We start from the raw sequence: 6393 nt of genomic DNA on the forward strand, positions 1-6393 counted from the left end.
ACCCACCAAATACCTTCCAAAAGGCCTTTGCCATTTTCTTTAGTAACATACTAGATGTTGCTAGAGATGCAGCTCTATCATGGAATGACATTTGTGTGGATGAGATCAGGTATTGGGAGAAATTCACGTTGGTCGAATCAGCACAAATCTGTGTGGTCAGGCACAAAGATTTCACATTTCTGTGAACTAGTTGCTGCTTGGCTTTGCAGCAAGTGGAAGTCATCCCTTGATTATCTTGTGATGTCCTGTTCCAGTTGTGGCATAGGTGTAGCCTGCTTCCAGGGCTAGCGCAGGTCCAGGAGTGGTTCAGCCAAAGCACAGAGCCTGAGCTAATAAGCCATGGACCAGCTCTGCAGGGAGACGACTTGAGATCCACCACTTGGGACTCTACACTCCAGTCCACTGCAAGCTGTCTACACCTATGGCTACCAAGCAGACCTTGGAGGTGGCCTTCCTCTGCTACTGATGTGCAAGAAGCTAGGGATCGTGCAGCTTCCCTGAAGTGAGCCTTGAACTTTCCTGAGCTGGCTATTGCTCTCCCAGGGCTGTGTTGCAGTGGTCTGCCGCAGCTGAGCTGCAGAGACCAGGCATTCCCCATTAAAATTGGCCATGCCACCCAGGTACCCAGGTCCAGCCGCTCGGCGCTCTGACCTTCCAACTACACCCCCCAATACCCAGCGCAGGCACCATCTCCTCGCTGCCTCCCTTCTGGCTGGGTGTGCTTCTATTAACCCTTTGGACAATTTGACTGGAAGGTCTGAAAGCTGAACTTCATTGGCCACTCTGCCCCATTATTTGCCTTCATTCAGCAAGGCTTGGGCTCCATTTCATGCTGGTTTCCTGACAGAGAGCTTTTCTGCCTGGCTATGCGAGTTTTGGACACACATTATTTTCAGAGCCTTTAAATACAGAGAGTTATACATGTACATATGCATATGTATTTTTTATATATATATAATGTATTGGCAGGTAGTGGTGGAAGGAGTAAAAACGTTTAGATATAATACGAGGCCAATCTCGATGTTCTGAGTTGCTTTTGAAGATTTTAAAACCGAAACTCTAATTATGGGGTCTCTCCAGTTCCCTTTAAGCTGCGTCACTTAAAATGGTTAAAATTGCAGGGAAAAAAAATAAAGAGAAAGGAATCTGTTCCCACTAGAGGTCAGTGTCAACACACGCCGCTCGAAGGCACCCAGAACTACTCAAAATAACCTCTCCGGCAAGGAACTCTGCTCAGAAAGGCTCTCCCGTCACACTGCTCTGCCAGGAGCATCGGGGCAGAGCCTGGGCATGGGAAGGACTCCCCAGGCGACCTGCGACCCCCAGTCATGTCCCCAGGTACAGCCCTCTGCTTTCCTAAGTGAAACCCAGCTGTCTGCACCCAACTTATTGATCCCAAGCTCTGCCCACCTCAGCTGTAGGCTGGCCTGGCAGCAGCGTCTTCTACGCTGTTCCTCGAGCTGTTAACTGGGTGAGATAAGTGAGATGAGGCTGAGAGAGATGGAAAAAGGGAGTTTAGGCCCAGTCTGTGTCTGCTCTGAGGAAAAATAATAGTACTTTAATTGCCAGCTGTGGTCCTCCGCCATGTTTAAGCAACATAGGTTACCTGAAATTGTTAAAAGCAGTTATTGCCATAGTAATTCATACCAGGCAATGTGACCGGTGCTGGATTCCCCTCACGCAGCCTGTCCACCACACAGCTTTGGTCTCACGCGAACACTGGGCTGTCCCCTTCCCTGGGCATGCAGCCCTTTCCCCCCATCCCCAGCAGCAGGAGTCCTGAGCCCATCAGATAGGTGCCAGACCCCTGTCTGAGGAAGGTCCCACTGCATTTTCCACATCAGAGATGTCTCTGGGCACCCTGAGCAGTAACCCAGACCTCCACCTGGGGTTCCAGCTCCAGCTCAGGGACCTCAGCCCAGAAGCCATGAGCACTGGGCTCTTGGCTGAGAGCTGAGACCCCAGGAGCGCGAGGAAAGCCGCAGGAGGGACACCAGGCTCTCTCCTCCGACTGCTGTTCCATATATATATGACAGCAAATCAGCTCCATGGTGCACCAAACTGGGTCACTTCATTTTCAGTCTTAAAGATTCAATGCTCAGAAGTGAGGCCAAGCTTTCTAACAGACCAGTGCAAAGCAGGCCCTCCTCAAGCTACCTTTTTTTTTTTTTTTTTGGTAATCAGCCCAGAAAACTCTGGCTGCCCTCTTATGGTAAATCTGTCTGAAATCACAGGGTTACTTTGAATCTCCAAGGATGCTGCTCTGGGCACTTGCTTGCTTTTGCAGTAAGGGATTATTTCCAGTCAGAGTTTAGCTCCGCGTTGGGTGTCTCTTGTCCTTTTGCTGCACACTCCTGTGACATTACGGGACCCATTGCGCCAATACGGTGACACAACCCGGAGCAGATCAGGTTTGTCTACGTGTGGTAGGTGGTCAGCAAGTTGCCCAGTTAATGCCTGATAAGGACCCACAATTCCCACTGTTGCCCAGGGTCCCATGATGGACAGGGCAGTTTCTAGCTGCTTCTGTCATTCACTGCTCTGTGTGTGATGTGTAGGAGGTTGGACAAGGGCATCAATTAATTTTTTGAATGGGGATCACACCTAACTCACTCCGCTCACAGCCACAGCATTCATTTCCACAAACAGAATGTGATCACTATAAAGGTGCACTAAAAATTCTCGAACTTACAGAGCAAATGAACAAAACTCCCAAATATTTTAACAAAGTTTCATTTCAAATTAGATCCTCCTTGTGCAACTCCCGTGAGCTCAGTGGCTGCAACGCTGTCTGTTTGCATCCGGGCAAATGCATGGCTGATAAGGCCTCAGTATGTATTTATTTATGTGTGTGTGTGTGTGTGCAGCTGTGTGTGCTCAGAGCTCTCCCAAAGGAGACGGCAGATGTGGTTATGAACGGGGAGGGGATGGCAGATGGTCTTGGAGAACTGATAATAAAACCGTGCTTAAATAGATGGTGAAACTGTGCCCTAGGTGAGAAATCTCGTCACCTGGGGCTCCCTTTGTAGTTAGTGGAGAGACAGACTCAATTGCAGAGCATGGCTCTGGTAACCTCTGTCTGGCCACACCGCTTTAACGAAGAGCGCTCCTCCCTCCCCACGGAGTAGCTGTGGAAGGCAGCGCTCCATTGCTGGGCTATCATTTATTCATGACTGTCTAAGCACAGTTTATCTGGCAGGGACTATCCAAGACTGAACAAAAATCTCAAGTCACCCAACCATCCCTCATCTCAACTTGCCAGAGAATGCAGGGCGGATGCTGCCAACGCTGCATCCCAGGCTTCAGCATCACCACTCTGGACCTGATGGCCATTAGAAAGGAGGATGGGTTAACTTCCATTTTTGAGTTGCTTCCGCTTGAGTTGATTCTTGCTTCACCCAGCCCCTCACCGCAGCCCCTCACCCCCCCGCTAGCCCAGTCCTTGCCTCCTCACAGTGCTCCGAGTCGCTGCTCTGCTGGTCCCTAGCAAGCTGCACAGTGCTGCCAGAGGTATTACTAATGCAAGCTTGGCTCTGCTCTCAGGAGAGTTAAACCTCCCAGCTGCCAGACTGAATTAGAGCCTGTGTCTCTCCACACTTGCATCAGAGTGATTTGGGAACAGGCCTGGTGGAGACACACTCCTGTAAGCAAGTGAAGAACCCAGGCAGGGGTTAGGAGAGAGGGCTGAGCAGGATGGCTGGCTCAGGGCGGCGGGGAGGGGAGGTGTGGGTGAGCAAGCTCTCTGAAATATTCAGGTGCTGAGCAGCACAGGGCACGCAGAGGGCAGGTGGCCATCCCTTGGGATGGAGGAGCCCAGGCGCCATGAATAAGTGATGAATTAGTCTGTGTTGCCCAGGTAACAGCTGCTCCTGGCACTGTTAGGTGGGATCGCAGCCATTCCCCGACGTGGGATCGCAGCCATTCCCCAGGACGTTGTCCTCGCCGCCAGCCCCGGCCCGTGTGATGGCCCCTAAGTAATACAGACAAGCAGGGGAACAGTTGTGTGGTGGGCTTTTAGCCCCTTCCCCAGAACAGCCTCATTTCCCCCTCCTGCCCAGGTCCATGGGAAGAGCTGGGTTGAGAAGGGATGTTTCCCCAGACCAGGATGTGTCAGCTCCAACTGCTCGGCGCAGGGAACGCAAATTGCGACAGAAACCTATTTTCTACTTTTAGAGAGGTGACTCCCAGGACTGTAACTAGGGACGGGCTAAATTCTCTGAGCCATTAGTTCCCGTGGCTTATTCCTTTCCGGGAGTAATGGGTCAAAAAACTCAGGCAGAACAACACATTAGCCAGGGGAGGACTTGGCTCGGTTTCCAGGCACTTGGACTGGTTGCTGTTGCTCCGTGGTTATGTCAGACATGATGTCCTGAGAACCGTCAAACAGCATCTGGGCAGCTCTGAATCCACTTTTCATTTCTAGGTGGGGTGTGAGGGAGGGCACTGGGTATCCTGCCAGGCTGCTGCAGAGACAAAAGCTATTTAACCCAGGCCAGAAACCTCTGTGGAGCCTCACAAATAATTGTGCAGATGAAGAAATAGGCTCTCATGGGGCTGGATGGAAAATAAGCAAACTGCACACAGGCAGCCTGTTGGAAAGGGAAGGATCAGAGCAGGGATCGAAGAGTTTCCGACGACAGCAATTCCCATCTGTGAAATACACCCCAGAGCAGGAGCTACAAACCCACCTACTTCATGAGGTTTCAGACTTCGCGTGTTTGTAGACCATGGAGATGTGGACCCTTGTCTAATGATGTTGAACAGAAACTAGTTTCCCAGTCACAAATTCGTAACCCCTACAGGTTTCTTTCCCACAGTAAAAAAGAGCACACCTGGATCTCCTCCCAGCAGACATGAAGTCTGAGTGTAGCAGAGGAAAACGTAACTAATGGCACAGATTTCCTTGAGAACAATGATTGCAGAGGTAAATGGCACCCGTGCACTCAACACCGCCGACCAGCAATGGCAAAGGGATGTTAACTGGAGCAAGTGGCACATTCCTTCACCCACACTCCCCTTGTTGCATTAATAAGGAGTAATTTAATTGGAGTGACACATTCTGGAAGGCTCAGGCAGCCAGCATAAAATATCCTTGAAATTTCTAAATGTAATAGGCATTAGTTTCTGAGCTCAGAAAATCCTGCATCGTGACACGAGGGAATTCTCTGCTACACATCTGCTTAAGAGAGAAAAAGCAGCAGATCACTAGGAATCATTGATTGTTTCAAAACAAAAGACTAAGATTTGATCAGACCTGGCCTATTGGACAGGATAAAGCTGAATCCAATGTTAAATATATATACATATACCATGCTACTGAAATTTTCTGCAAAATCCAGTTTTATATTTAGGCTACAAATACTAGCCCAAGGATAGGTATCTATGGTCACCTGGTTTAAAATGCAGCCTCCATCAAAATTTTCCCAGAAATTAAATGCAAATTTACTGCATGGGTGACAACTAAAACCGTATTTAACATGGAACTAAAAGGTTATTTTGTGTAACTACCAGAGACAAAAGTGTGAGACCTTTTCGGGCTTGACACATTATGGAAAATGAATGGAGAATACCACTAATATGACCTAGCGCTTTACATCTGCTTGGAACAGATACAAATGTCTCTGCAGGGTGGCAGATAGAGGATACCTGGAGAACAAACCTATTGATATCCTCTACTTCAGTTGCTATGTCTTCTTAAAAGCCTCCATACTTCTTCCAACCATTTTGTCACATCGAAAGTGCCCCCATACCAGAAATGTCCTGCTTTCTAACAGGATTGAACAGTAGACCATCCCAAAACCTACAGCAATAACTGTGGGGGATTCTCACATATTAAAGCAAAGACATTTTCACCTTTTGTCTTCAAGAGAAAGAGGAGTAGATCGTTTAGGGGAGTGTGTTATAATTAGGACTCCTGGGTTCTCCCTGTGATGGTGACATGGAACATGATCTCAACATTTGCCTTCTTGCTTCAGTTTCCAAATGGCGTATGCATCCTATAGCCTTATTCTCCCATTCTCGAGGGGGTCCTGTGCTCTTTGTAACACATTATCAGCCATGCCCTCGGGTTCCTGTCTGAGGGCTGGAACCTGCCACGTGCCTGTTTCCCACAGAAAATGGCTGAGAACTTGTACAACTTCAGTTCGGACGGAGCAGGGCATAGGCATTCTTTGTGACACCTCAGCTCAAAAATAGCATTGCTGGTGATGTGCTTGGCAGTGTTGTCTCCAAGACACAGAAAACATGCTGCCAGGACCAGTATCAAAGATGCCTGATACAAAAACCCCTACTTCTGGCTCACCAGTAGCTACTGAATCCACTGGTGGAGGATAAATTGCAGGGCTCTGCGTGGATGGCTCCATAGGGGTGGCAGCAGCCCACTTCCCAAGGGTT

This window comes from Grus americana, chromosome 3 (genome assembly GCF_028858705.1).
Source record: "Grus americana isolate bGruAme1 chromosome 3, bGruAme1.mat, whole genome shotgun sequence".
Taxonomy (NCBI): Eukaryota; Metazoa; Chordata; class Aves; order Gruiformes; family Gruidae; genus Grus; species Grus americana.